The sequence below is a fragment of the Canis aureus genome, chromosome 5 (assembly GCF_053574225.1).
Source record: "Canis aureus isolate CA01 chromosome 5, VMU_Caureus_v.1.0, whole genome shotgun sequence".
Classification (NCBI taxonomy): Eukaryota; Metazoa; Chordata; class Mammalia; order Carnivora; family Canidae; genus Canis; species Canis aureus.
The window spans coordinates 73,110,517-73,125,818 of NC_135615.1; the positions used below are offsets into that span (position 1 = coordinate 73,110,517).

Here is a 15,302-nt window from a genome sequence, read left to right on the forward strand (position 1 = left end):
AAATTCCACAATGCTAACATCTTGCTACATTTGCTTTAATTTTGTTCTGCATTAAAATTTTTTAAAAAGATTTATTTATTCGACAGAGAGAGAGAAAGAGAAAGAGAGAGAGAGAGAGCACAAGCAGGGGGAGCGCCAGAGGGAGAGGGAGAAGCAGCCTGTCTGTTGAGCAGGGAGCCTGATGCAGGGCTCCATCTCAGGACTTCTTGATCATGACCTGAGCCAAAGGCAGATGCTTAACAGACTGAGCCACCCAGGCGCCCTTGTATTTTTAAATTTGGTGAACTCTTTGACAGCTGCAGACATTACCCTTTAAATACTTCATATATTTCCTGAGGATAACTCCACTCTCCTACATAAATGCAATACCATTAACCATACCTAAAAAGATAATAAATATTCTATAATATCTTACAGAAAGTTCATGTTCAGATTTCCTCAACTGATATAAGAATGTATTTTATTTTTTTGTATATTTTTATTGGGGTTCGATTTGCCAACATATAGCATTAACACCCAATGCTCATCCTGTCCAGTGCCCCCCTCAGTGCCTGTCACTCAGTCACCCCATCCCCCCCGCCCACCTCCCAAGAATGTATTTAAATTTTTTTTCAGGGGATCCCTGGGTGGCGCAGCGGTTTGACGCCTGCCTTTGGCCCAGGGCGCGATCCTGGAGACCCGGGATCGAATCCCACGTCGGGCTCCCAGTGCATAAAGCCTGCTTCTCCCTCTGCCTATGTTTCTGCCTCTCTCTCTCTCTGTGTGTGTGACTATCATAAATAAAAAAAAAAGACTTGTTTAAAAAAATTTTTTTTTTCAAATCAAAGATCAAAGTTCACTCATTGCACTTGGTTGTTGAGTCTCTTTATTCTTTTTCTTAAAAAGATTTATTTACTTATTTGAGAGAGAGAGAGAGAGAGAGAGAGAGAGAGACACTGAGGTCATGACATGAGCTGAAACCAAGAGTAAGCTTAACCTACTGAGCCACGTAGGCACTCTCTTTATTTTCTTTTAATCTGGAGCAATTCCACTCCATTTCTGGATTTTTCATGACATCGATGATTTGAAGAATCCAGACTAGTTGTCCTGCAAAAAAATTTTACATTGTTTCCTTTGCATGGCTTTTTTTTTTTTTTTTGGCATGTATTTTTTTGTGTGTAGTAAAATATATGTAACATAAAATTCGCCACTTTAGCCTTTTTTTCTTTTTTAACTTTATTTATTAATTTTTTTAAGGTAGGCTCCATACTTGGTATGCAGGGCTTGAACTCACAGCCCTGAGATCAAGACCTAGGCTAGATTAAGAGTCAGCTGCTTAGCCAGTTGAGCCACCCAGGCCACCCTGTTTTAGCCATGTGTAAGTGTACAAGTCACTGGCATTAAGTACACTGGCAGTGCTTTACAACCATCACTACTATTTTCAGAAGTTTTTCATCATCCCAAACTGAAACTCTGTACTAATAAACAGTTATACCCTATTTCCTCTTCCTCCAACTTCTAGTAACCTCTATTTTACTTCTGGTCTCTATGAATTTGCCTGTTCTAGGTAACTCATCAAGTGGAATTAGATAATATTTGTCCTTCTGTGTTTGGCTTATTTCACCTAGTATGATATTTCGAGGTTCATCCATGTTGTGGCATGTATCAGAATTGTATTCTCTATGTTGCTTTTTATTTTTCACTTATTTTTTAGAGAGACAGAGAGCACCGAAAAGTGTGTGGGGTGGGACAGAGGAAGAAGAGGGAGAGAGACCCTCCAGCTGACTATGCACTGAGTGAGGAGCCTGAGGCAGAGTTCAATCTCATGACCCTGAGATCATGAGCTGAGCCGAAACCAAGAGCTGGATGCTTAACTGACTGAGCCACTCAGATGCCCCTCTGAATTGCTTTTTAAAATTAATCTGCCAGTGTGTTTCCTTGACAGCATATATACAAAAGTTAATCTACTAGAGTCTTATATTTATTTTTTATAACTCTTTTCACATGAAGGAATATATTTTGATGTATTACTAAATTTTAAAGAATCTGTCCAGAAATTTTTTAAAGATTTTATTTATTTATTTTAGAAACAGAGAGAGTGTGCATGCATGGCAGGGGGTGGCGGGCGGGGGAAAGGGTAGGAGAGGGAGAGAGAATCTTAAGCAGACTCTTTGCTGAGCAAGGAGCTCAACTTCTTGAATGTGAAATCATGACCTAAGTGGAAACCAAGAGTTGGATGGTTAACTGACTGAACCACCCAGATGCCCCTGCCCAGACTTTTATACTGGTCAAGTTAATTAGACTTCTTATACTGGTCAGCAAAGACATAATCAGTGGCTTAATTTATCAGTAAACTAGGGAGAGCCTGGGTGGCTCAGTCTTTTGAGCATCTGACTCTTGGTTTCTGCTCAGATAATATCTTAGGGTTGTGGGATCGAGCTCCCTGCTCACCATGGAGTCTGCTTGAGATTCTCTCCCTCCTCCTTTGCTCCTCCCTGTGCGCACTCTCTCCCTCTCTCTCAAATAAATAAATAAATAAATTGATTAAAAGAATTTTAAAAAATTTATCACTAAACTGGAGAAAAATTAACCTTTTATAACAAACATAGTTACAGCTTTAAGTGAATAACCACTGTTTTCTTTATTCTTTTCTTAGTGGAGAGAGAGAGAGAGAGAGAGAGAGCATGAGCAAGGGGTGAGGGAGACATAAAATCCCAAACAATCTCCATGCTCAGCATGGAGCCCACAGTAGGCTCAATCCCATGACCCTGAGATTGATCTGAGCCAAAACGAAGAGTCGGATGCTTAACCAACTGTGCTACCCAGGCACCCTTCTTCTCATCTTCTAAACAAAGGAGAATGGACCATCCAGTGCTTGACATTCTCCAAAGCACTTGGGTTAATGGCTTGTCACCTTCTCAAGTTTCCTTATAAAGATCAGAACTTGGGGCATCTGGATGATTCAGTCAGTTAAGCATCTGCCTTCGGCTAGGGTCATGATTCCAGGGTCCTGGGATTGAGTCCTGCTCCCTGCTCAGTGAGGAGCCTGCTTCCCTGCTCAGTGAGGAGCCTGCTTGCCCCTCTGCCTGCCACTCTCCCTGCTTGTGCACGTGCTCTCTGTCAATTAAATAAATAAAATCTTGGGGAAAAAAGATCAAGACGTTAGGACCCGTTATAATCTTTTTCTATATTTCTAAATTCATGAAAGCTTCACAGCATAGATTCTACATCTCCATTCTTCTCGATTTTTAATCATTTATATAGGTATGTATCTGTATAATTCCAAGCATTTTACATATTTTTAAAAAGATCTTATTTATTTATTCATGAGAAACACAGAGGGAGAAGTAGGCTCCCTCAGGGAACCCGATGCAGGACTCCATCTCAGGACCCCAGGATCACACCCTGAGCCACAGGCAGATACTCAACCACTGAGCCATTCAGGCATCTCACATTTTACATATTTTTAATTCTCATACAACTCTATGAGATAAAGACTTTTTCCTTCCTCTTCCTACTTCTCCAATAAGTGCTTTTTAAAATCTCCATTTTACAGATGATAAATATGAGGTACTAAGAGGTTATTTGACCTGTGTAGTGTCACACAATTATTAGTGGGAGAGCCAGCAAACTCTGGGAGAACAGACACAATGTCCCCAAAGACATTGTGTCCTTAATCTCTACACATTCTTATGATAGGAAAAAAAGAAACAAAAACAAAAAAACCCCAGCAAACTTGCCTGTTATGTATAACATAGAAGTGAATACTCTCCTTCATCCTTGGTCACAAGAATTATCCATTGCTAACTGTTTATGTCTTAATTTTAAATCTAACAGAGTATAAATACATAGATAACAGCATTCTTGGGGAGGATATAGCCATAATTAAAAGCAAATATTAATCTATTATCTGGTTGGCAGGAAGCTTCCAGGAGGCTTCAGCCTGACCTACCTCTAAACTGCAATAAGGGATGGGGGAGGCTGGAATTGGACAGAGATAAGGGGTGGGGATGACTCAGCTTGGTCACGGCAACTGGCCAGGATGACCCAGTACCAGTAAGGGAAGGAGCTGGTTTGTGGGTCTCTTGTTCCCCACTCAGTTATGTGGAGATTCAAGGCTGTGCCAAGACAGCTGCTATTGGACATCTGTGCAAGAAGATACTATCTTAAGTGTGTTAATCAAAATAGAAAGGCATCCTGGTAGAAGATTTTTGGACATGGCAGGGATATGACCATGAGTGGGAAGCAGGCATCCAGAAGATGTTAAAGTGGGGGCCATGTAGAGAGTACAAAAATGGGAATTACAATGGTCTAAGTCAGCAGCTCTCAAATGTCTTTTTTTTTCAAGATTTTGTTTATTTATTCATGAGAGATACAGAGAAAGAGAGGCAGAGACACAGGCAGAGGGAGAAGCAGGCTCCATGCACCGGAAGCCTGATATGGGACTTGATCCTGGGACTCCGGGATCATGCCCTGAGCCAAAGGCAGACGCTCAACCGCTGAGCCACCCAGGCGTCCTTCAAATGTCTTGATCTTGGATCCCTTAATACTCCTAAGAATGATTTTGAACCCCAAAGAGCTTTTGTTTAAATGGGTTATAGCTATGAATATTTGCTCCTTTCCCAATTAAAACATAAATCTTAAAAGTAAAGTACATCTTTGAATACATATTCCTTAGCTATCAGAGGAATAACATCATCACATAGCCTCTGGAAACCTCTACCATACTCTTGGGAGAATAAGAGTGAAAAAGTAAAATACTGAGTATTATAATTTTTAAAAAGATTTTATGTATTTATTTGACAAAGAGAGACAGCAAGTGAGCACAAGCAGGGGGAGTGGCAGAGGGAGAGGGAGAAGCAGACTCCCAGCTGAGCAGGGAGCTCGACATGGGGCTCCATCCCAGGACTCCAGGATCATGACTTGGGCAGAAGGCAGATGCTTAACCAACTAAGCCACCCAGGTACCCCAAGTTGGTATTATCTTAAGTAATTTTTTTATTTCACTTCACTCCCTGATAGTGTGTTGGAGACTTCCATACTGGAAGAACCACTGGTTCAGATAATATGTAGCATCTTATTTTTATGTGGTAGTATAGTTTACAAAGCTCCTTGAATTAGGAAAAGTATTCTTATTCCCATTTTATAGCTGGGAAGCACACTGCCGTGGGAGCAGTGAAGGGACCAGCAGAGGAAGAACCCTGCCTCTTTAGGGTTCCTGCTGAGATGGTGTCCCTGGATCCCCCACTGCAGCAATTGCACTTTCTTTCTTTCTTTCTTTTTTTTTTTTATTTATTCATGAAAAACAGAGAGAGAGAGAGAGGCAGAGACACAGGCAGAGGGAGAAGCAGGCTCCATGCAGGGAGCCCAATGTGGGACTTGACCCGGGGTCTCCAGGATCAGGCCTGGGCCAAAGGCAGGCGCCAAACCGCTGAGCCACCCAGGGATCCCGCAATTGGACTTTCTAAGCTTCCAATGATTCCTGGGACAGGTCCTGTTCACCCAGACCCTAAAGCTGTAGAACTGTCTGGGACTCCATACTGTCTGGGAGGCATTAAAGGCAAGGGCATCAGATGCTCAGATATCCAGGGAGTGACTCTAATGTAGCCATCTAATGTAGCCATGTAGGTAGCCACCTAGAAGGGAGACGTAGTGGGAACCAAGTATTTTCAATTTTAATGTTATACCTTCTCAGGTTTCCACACAGGAAAGAAATCATTCTAGGTGCTTAAAGCAGAAAGCAATTATATTAGGAAACTAGATGTTTAGAAAACTGTGGGAAAATCTGAAGGAGAGAGTACGCATCAGGAGGCCAGCTGGGGGATTACTGATCTTAAGAACATACTTCTAGGGGATCCCTGCGTGGCGCAGCGGTTTAGCGCCTGCCTTTGGCCCAGGGCGTGATCCTGGAGACCCGGGATCGAATCCCACATCGGGCTTCCGGTGCATGGAGCCTGCTTCTCCCTCTGCCTGTGTCTCTGCCTCTCTCTCTGTGTGACTATCATAAATAAATTTAAAAAATTAAAAAAAAAGAGAAATGTTTAAAAAAAAGAACATACTTCTATAAATAAGGTTCAGAAATCAGAAAGCTAGGACTGGGGAACTGTCTTCCTGGTTGCTGTTGCTATAACTATCTTTCTAACTCATGAAGCTGGAAATAGAAACTGAAAGACTGACACAGAAAAGCCCCACATCTCCAGTGATGATCCTATTGACCACCAGAAAGAGCCAATGTGCAGGAAAATTGCCTCTTACTCATTTCTCTTGTAAATCTGACCCAGTCCCTCTAATTGGCAATACCTAGTTTTCATCTAGAACCCTAGCAATAGAGGAGCCTGGGAAGTGCCATCTTTAACCTTCCCACTTCTGCAGAAAGAAGTGGGAATGGATATTGAGCCCAGCCAAACATATACAACACGTATTTTTGACCACAGATTGATTGGAATATGAGCTCCATGAGGGAAGAAGTTTGGTCTAATTTGTTTTCTGCTGTGTCCTCATTTCTGCTGTGTCCTCAGAGTCTAGCATATTACAAAGTAGTAGATACACAACAATATGAATGTTTTCCCAGGAGCTCTTTTGGTGAACATCAGGCCAACTACAGTAGTGGCAATAGGTCCAAGTTACTCTGACAATGGCCAGGTCTATCTGGATGACCTCTATGGCCACTTTGACCAATGGGGATGGATGTGTTGTAGTGTCAGTTTCCAGGCTGGCCTTAAAAGAATGGCAACTTCCAAGACCCATCTCTATAGAGGCCTGAGTTGCCACTTAAAAAGTTCAACTACCCTCATGGAGAGACCATGTAGAGAGGTTCTGAGACTATGTGATCAGGGGGCTAGCTGAACTCAGTCTTTCAGCCAATCCCATCAAGTACAAGGCACATGAGAAAGGCTGTGTTGGACCTGCCACACTAGCCTCACTGCCTATCTGCTAGCTAGAATACTACCAACTGACTCTGATTGATGCCATACAGAAGAGAAAAATCAGCTCTGCCCAAACTCCTGACTCCAAACCTGTGAGATATAATACAGCGATTGTTTAAGACTGCTGAGTTTGGGGATAGTTTGTTACATATCAATAGATAACCAGAACACACTTTGTGACACAAAGCTGACCGTGATAGGGATGCAGAAAGTGTTCCATTTCTATTTCATGTAGATTTCCAGGGCTATAATTTTAATCCTATATGCATTGCTGTGAGGTGTTCCTAAAACACCTGAGTTTTATACCAGAATCATTGGCTATACAGCAAGAGATCTTGGATGGTGCCAAATCATAATAATTTGTTAGGGGTAAATACACACAACAATAGTACCCATGAGGAAAAGATGCCTGTGGGTAAAGTGAAGATAATATATTCAGGGGACTGGAAATGCTTTGCTCTGAAGACAGCAATGGTTACTGCGTATCTTAAAAATGTGAGTTTAGGGGTGCCTGGGTGGTACAGTTGGTTAATCATCCAACTCCTGGTTTCAGTTCAGGTTGTAACCTCAAGGTCATGAGATTGAGCCTGACATCGGGCCCCATGCTCAGAGTAGAGTCCGCTTGAGATTCCCTCTCCCTCTGCCCCTCCCTCTTGCTCATATTCTCTTTCTCTCTCTCAAATAAACAAATAAATCTTTATTCAAGAGAGAGAGCCTCTCTCTGTGACTATCATAAAAAAAAGAGAGAGAGAGAGAGAGAGAGAGCATGAGCAAGGGTGGGGGCAGAGGGAGAGGGAGAAGCAGACTCCCCTCTGAGCACAGAGCCAGATGTGGGGCTCCATCCCAGGACTCTAAGATCACAACCTGAGCTGAAGGCAGATACTTAACCAAATAAGCGACCCACCCCTAAAATAAATCTTTTTTTAAAATGTGAGTTTAGTGCTCGCTTCAGCAGCACATACACTAAAAAATGTGAGTTCATTCTACCTCAAAGTATTTTTACTGGTGGAAATTTAGGCAAAACTGTGAAAGAGACTCTAATAATTTCTATACACGGCCAAATAGGCATAAAGTGACCCACATTCTTATAGCATTAACTAGATTGCTATTGATTGCTCTTTTAAAAAAGTTTTTTCTTAAATTCCAATTAAGGAGTGCCTGAGTGTCTCAGTCGGTTAAGCATCTGCCTGCGGCTCAGGTCATGATCCCAGGGCCCTGAGTTAAAGCCCCATATTAGGCCCCCGCTCTGAAGGGGGCCTACTTTTCCCTCTCCTTCTGCCAGCCACTCCCCCTTGCTTGTGCTCTGTCTCTCTCTCTGTCAAATAAATAAATAAATAAATAAATAAATAAATAAATAAATAATTTTTAAAAAATAATAATTTTTTAAAAAGTTCCAGTTGGTTAACACGCAGTGTAATATTAGTTTAAGGTTATAATATAGTGATTCATTACTTCCATACAACACTTGATGCTCATCACAAGTGTACTCCTTATCCCATCATTTATTTCACCCCCTCCCCACCTCCCACCCCTCTGGTAACCCTCAGTTTGTTCTCTATAGCTTTTTTTTAAAAGATTTTATTTATTTGAGTGAGAGAGAGAGAGAGAGCACAAGAGAGCAAGCATGAGCAGAGGGGAAGGGCAGGGGCAGAGGCAGAGGCACCCCTTGTTCTCTATAGTTGAGAGTCTATTTCTTCATTTGCCTCTCTTTTTCCCCCATTTTGTTTTGTTTCTTAAATTCTGTATATGAGTGAAATTACATGGTGTTTGTCTTTCTCTGACTGACTTATTTCCCTTAGCATAATACTTTCTAATTCCATCCATGTCATGGCAAATGGCAAAATTTCATTCTTTATTATGGCTGAGTAATATTCCATGGTGCATGTGTGTGTGTAACATTTTACTTACCCATTCACCAATTGATGGATACATGGGCTGTTTCCATAATTTGATTATTGTAGATACTGCTGCTATAAACATTGGGGTACCTATATCCCTTTGAATTAGTATTTTTGTATTCTTTTTTTAAATACCTAGTAGTGTGATTGCTGGATCATAGGGTAGTTCTATATCAAAGTACTTTTTTTTAAAAATTTTTTTATTCATTTATGATAGTCACAGAGAGAGAGTGAGAGAGAGAGAGAGAGAGAGGCAGAGAGAGAAGCAGGCTCCATGCACCGGGAGCCTGATGTGGGATTCGATCCCGGATCTCCAGGATCACGCCCTGGGCCAAAGGCAGGCGCCAAACCGCTGCGCCACCCAGGGATCCCTATATCAAAGTACTTTTTAAAAAATTAATTATTGTGGCAAAAAAATTATAAAATTCACCATCTTAACCATTTTTAAGTGTACAGTTTAGTGTATACTGAACAATTCTCCTCTGTCCAGTTCCTCTCGGCCCTGGTAACCACTATTCTACTTTCTGTACTTGTGAATTTGACTTCTTTAGATACTTTGTGTAGGTGGAATCATACTGTTATTTGTCCTTTTGTGACTGGCTTATTTCACTTATGTGACTTAAGGTTCATCCTTATTTCAGCATGTGACAGGATTTCCTTCCTTTATAAGTCTCCATAGTATTCTGTTGTATGTATATACCACATCTTGTTTATCCATTCTCCTGCTGATGCACACTTGGGTTGTCTCTATTTCTTCACTATTGTGAATAATGCTGCTATGAACATGGGTATGCAGATCTCCCTTTGAGACTCTGCCTTTGACTCTTGGATACATACTCAGAAGTGGGATTGCTGGATCATACAGTAATCTTATTTTTATCCCACCCATTATATATTGCTTTTAGAGGTTCAACTGTCATGTGTATCATAAGATATTGTCCTAAATACAATAGAGAAATTACCAGAAAAAAACCCAGATCCATGTGCTTCAGATACATCAATCAGGAGAGTTTAAGTTGATAACTGTGAACAAAACACTGATCAAACATTCATTGTGTCTTTTAAAAATGGAAATATATAAGTTAGAGATATTACTTTTAGATACTTTCAGTTTAATTAGGCTTGTGTTTTGATTTACATTTGGATTTGTTTAGAAAGGCCTGGGTACAGGGGTGTCTGGCTGGCTGAGTTGGAAGAGCATGCAACCCTTGATCTCTGGATTGTGAGTTCAAACCCCACAGTGGGTGTGGAGATTACTTAAAAATAAATAGACTTTAAAAAAAGACCTGGTGGGACACCTGGGTGGCTCAGCGGTTGGGCACCTGCCTTTGGCTCAGGTCATGATCCCGGGATCTGGGATCAGATCTCGCATAGGGCTCCCTGCAGGGAGCCTGCTTCTCCCTCTGCCTGTGTTTCTGCCTGTCTCTTTTTCTCTCTCTCTCAGGAATAAATGCAGGAATCTTTTTTTTTTTTTTAAAAAGGGGGGATCCCTGGGTGGCGCAGCGGTTTAGCGCCTGCCTTTGGCCCAGGGCACGATCCTGGAGACCCGGGATCGAATCCCACATCGGGCTCCTGGCACATGGAGCCTGCTTTTCCCTCTGCCTGTGTCTCTGCCTCTCTCTCTCTCTGTGACTATCATACATAAATAAAAAAAAAAAAAAAAAAAAAAGGACCTGGCTATAATATTTTTAGACTACTTGAATAGCCTTTGTTTTGTATTAAATTTTGAATGAAATATTCAAAATATTTTAAATCTACAGAAAATAATATAAAAAATATCTAATTAAACCCAACTCAAAAAAAAAAAAAAAAACAAAACACACACACATATTCTTAGATCTGTCACCAAAAGCAGTGTAATAGGTCAGGAAAAAAAAAACACATTTCCACTCCTACTGACTGTGGCAACAAGTGAAGATGCATGAAATCATTGAAAAACGAGGAAGTAAAATGAATTCATATGTGGCTACATAAGCTCTTCCTATAGTTTGAGATAAATCATGGGCTCTGAAGTCACACAGACCTGGGTTCAAGTCCTAGGTTTGCTTCTTGCCAGTTGTGTGGCCTTGAGCAAGTTCCTTAACTGTTTTTTCTAAAGATTTTATTTATTTATTTATTTGAGAGAGAGTACAAAAGTGAGGGTAGAGGCAGAGGGAGAGAGAGAAGCAGACTCCCCGCAGAGCAGGGAGCCTAACGAGGGGCCCTATCCAGGATCCTGAGACCATCACCCAAGCCAAAGCAGAAGCCCAACCAACTGAGCCACCTGGGCATCCCTCCTTAACCTATCTTTGCCTTAGTTTTCTCATCTGTGGAGACAATCGCAATACTTCCCAAGTTTGTTGGGATAACTGAATGAAAAATATGGGCACTTATATATTTACCATATACAGTAAGAGCAAAGCTTCAATAAATATTTGTACTTACTTTATTTATTGAGCACCTACTATATGCCAATCACTCTTCTAGTACAGAGAATTCATCAGTGAACAAGAGAGATAAAGACCCCTGTGGGAACCCTCTTGCACTGTTGGTGGGAATGTGAACTGGTACAGCCATTCTAGAAAACTGTGTGCAGGTTCCTCAAAGAGTTAAAAATAGAGCTACCCTACGACCCAGCAATTACTGGGGGATTTACCACAAAGATACAGATGCAGTGAAACTGCGGGACACCTGCACCCCAATGTTTATAGCAGCAACGTCCACAATAGCCAAACTGTGGAAGGAGTCTTGGTGTACATCGAAAGATGAACGGATAAAGAAGATGTGGTCTATGTATACAATGGAATATAACTCAGCCATTAGAAACAACGAATACCACCATTTGCTTCGACGTGGATGGAACTGGAGGGTATTATGCTGAGTGAAGTTAAGTCAATTGGAGAAGGACAATCATTATATGGTTTCACTCATATGGGAAATATAAAAAATAATGAAAGGGATTATAGGGGAAAGGAGAGAAAATGAGTGGGAAAAATCAGAGACGGTGACAAAACATGAGAGACTCCTAACTCTGGGAAATGAACTCCTAACTCTGGTAGTGGAAGGGGAGGTAGGCGGGGGAATGGGGTGACTGGATGACAGGCACTGAGGGGGGCACTTGACGGGATGAGCACTGGGTGTTATACTATATGTTGGCAAATCAAACTCCAATAAAATATATATATATATAAGACCCCTGTGGAGCTTACTTTCCAGTGATAGACAATAAACAAGGTAATTTCAGATAGTGATAAGGACCCTGAGGAAAAGTATGGGAAGGAGATGCAGGAGCTACTTTAGAAGCAGACAGGAGGTCTGGGGAGGCCTATGGGAAGCCTTCAGAGGTGAATTTAACTGAGAGTAGCAGAAAGAATCAGTCATCAGTAGGTTTGGGGAAGAGTATGAGAGAGCAGGAACATTATGTGCTGAGGCTCTGAGGTAAGAAAGCTTGGTGTATACAGGAAGAAAGCAGGACAGGATGACTGGATCTGTATGTGAGAGGAAGGGAGGCTGGGCATGACCTACGAGAGTCAGGGAGAACATGTCAAGATGGGCCTCACGGATCATAGTATAGAGCTTAAATTTTTTAAGATTTTATTCGTAAGGGACTGTGAAGATCATTTGAGGGGTTTTATTGTTTACTGTTAGTAGGTACAACACTCATGCTCTTGGGAGGAATTTTTGTGCTCTTCTGTGGCCCTGCTCTAAAATTCTGTATGTGTATGGTGCTTTAGGATAACTTTTCTGGGGAATACCACATTGGCTACTCATGGGCTCCCCCTGGTGGAATTGGTGGCTCAGCTTGCACATTTTCAGATAAGCAAAAGCAACATAAATGAGCAATTTTATCTTTTCAGTCAGCAAACATTTATTGGGCACCTACAATGTGCTAGGCTCTGTAATGGTGCTGAAATACACCTTTGAACAAAGCACAGATATCTGTGCCCTCCTGGAGCTGACATTTTGGCGAATATACGTGGGAGAAAGACATTTAACCAATTCCACCAGCAAATGGATGGGATAAATGTTATTTGAGAAAAAATAAGTGGGAACTGGGCTAGGAAATGCAGGGAGGGTGGTGGTGCTTTAGTTTTAAATACAATGGCAGGGAAGTTCTCATTAAGAGGGTTAATATTTATGCAAAGCCATAAAGAAGGTGAAAGGGTGAATGATGCATTTATCTGGGGGAAGAGCATTCCAGGCAGAGAGATCAGCAAACACCACGGGCCTGAGTTTATGTGCAGATTTGAGGAATAGCAGGGAGGCCAATGTGCCTTGGGTGGGGTGGGGTAGGGTGGGGGGAATAACTGAGAATAGGAGATGAGGTTCGTTATACTTCATTGGGGGGAGGAGGCATGTTGCATCTTGAAGGTCTTGTAGACCAGTTTAAGGATTTTTTTGTTTTCACTTGAAAATGGGAGTCTAGGGTCACTTGGGTAGCTCAGCCAGTGAAGTGCCTACATTTGGCTTGGGTCATGATGTCAGACTCCGTGCTCCCAAGGAGATTGCTTCTCCCTCTACCTCTGTCCCCTGCTTGTGCTCTCTCTCTCTCACTCTTTCTATCTCAAATAAATAAAATCTTAAAAAAGAAAAGAAAATGGAGTCCAGGGCAGCCCCCGTGGCTTAGTGGTTTAGCGCCACCTTCGGCCCAGGGCGTGATCCTGGAGAACAGGGATCCAGTCCCATGTCAGGCTCCCTGCATGGAGACTGCTTCTCCCTCTGCCTGTCTTTCTCTCTCTCTCATTCTTTCTCATAAATAAATAAATAAATAAATAAATAAATAAATAAATAAATAAATAAATAAAATATTAAAAAAAAAAAAGAAAATGGAGTCCATTGGGGAAGGAACACGATCTGCTTAAAGTTTTTAACAGAAGTTTGCTGCCATGTTAATCATGGAAAAGTAAGGGTATATAAGAGAGCAGTCACACATTGTGGCTTTTACCAAGAGAAGCAGTAAGTGGTCAGATTCTGAACAAATTTTGATGGCAGCCCCTCTTAGCTCCTCTGCTCCTGACCCCATGACCCCACCTCCCTGCTCTGGGCCGTCCTCTTGCTAGGCTACCTCCTGTCCCACCACCCCCAGGCCACAGCCCACCTTCCCTTTTGGCTATTGTAATTGTAAATAGCAACCTTTGGAAAACGTTAGCAGTGTAACAGTCCAGGAAACTGTTTTTTTGTTGTTGTATTGATATGAAATGAGTTTCTATTTTTGTCAAAGTATATTGTAATAATAATGACTCACAAGGACCAAACCGTAAAAAAAAAAAAAAAAAAAAAAAGAGAATTCACTGATGTGAGTGGTGGAGTCAAGGATCTTAGTAAATGATATTAATAAATTGTTGTCATAGGAAGAGGTGATCAAAGAATATATATATAGCCAAAAATGTAGAGAAAAAGTATTTTAGGGGTGCCTGGGTGGCTCAGGCAGTTGTGCATCCAACTCTCAATTTCAGCTCAGGTCTTGATCTCCCAGTGTAGAGTTCGAGCCCCATATTGGGCTCTGCATTGGGCATGCAGCTTACTTAAAAAAAAGAGCAAAAGGGGCACCTGGGTGGCTCAGTGGTTGAGTGTCTGCCTTCCGGTCAGGTCAGGGTGTGATTCTGGGGTCCTGGGATAGAGTCCTACATCAGGCTCCCTGCCTATGTCTCTGCCTCTCTCTCTAGGTCTCTCATGAATAAATAAAATCTTTAAAATAAAAAAAAAAAACAGAGAAAAGAAGAAAAATGCATTTGAGGGGTATAAAACAGTTTAAAAATAGTGTGTAATTTGGGCGGCTGGGGTGGCTCATCTGTGTAGCGCCGCCTTCAGTCCAGGTCATGATCCTGGAGACCCCGGGATCAAGTCCCATGTTAGGCTTCCTGCATGAAGTCGGCTTCTCCCTTTCTCTGCCTGTGTCTTTCACGAATAAATAAATAAATAAGATCTTAAAAAAAGAAATAAAAATTAGTTTGTAATTTTTCTGGATTTTATGGTATTCATTAAATTTTACAAATTCATAATTTGTGATTTCTTTTCTCCAAAGAAAAGATTCATTTTTATACCTCATATTGTATTTATAATTTTGGAGTTTTAAAAAAGATTTTATTTATTTATTCATGAGAGACAGAGGGAGAAGCACCCCAGGGGAGCCCGATGCAGGACTCGATCCCTGGACTGCAGGAGCACGCCCTTAGCCAAAGGCAGACACTCAACCGCTGAGCCACCCAGGCGCCCCACGTAATTATGGATTTTTTTTTAAACAGGGTCCTCAATTTGAATAAATCTCAAGTCCCCACAACACCTGAATTCAACCTTACTCCTTGCCCATATTTGGGTAGTAACTTAAAGTTAGTGAAGCATTAATATCGTTTCTGATAAAAATTTTCCCATAAAATAATGTGCACGAAATAGAAGTCACTGTGAGATTAATCCAATATTAGAAATAAACTAATATTGAGGATAAAAACACCACCTTAGTCTCGCCTCTACACCAGTGTTTCCAAAACTTCTCACACATTCCTCCTCCCACAGTTTTTTTA

General features: G+C 41.4%; 1 long non-coding RNA gene across 1 annotated transcript in view; it reads right to left on the minus strand.

Moving 5' to 3' along the window:
- LOC144314583 (uncharacterized) overlaps nt 1-15,302 on the minus strand; it is a 35,533-nt gene that overhangs the window by 19,125 nt on the left and 1,106 nt on the right. The gene's annotated exons all lie outside the window — the stretch shown is intronic.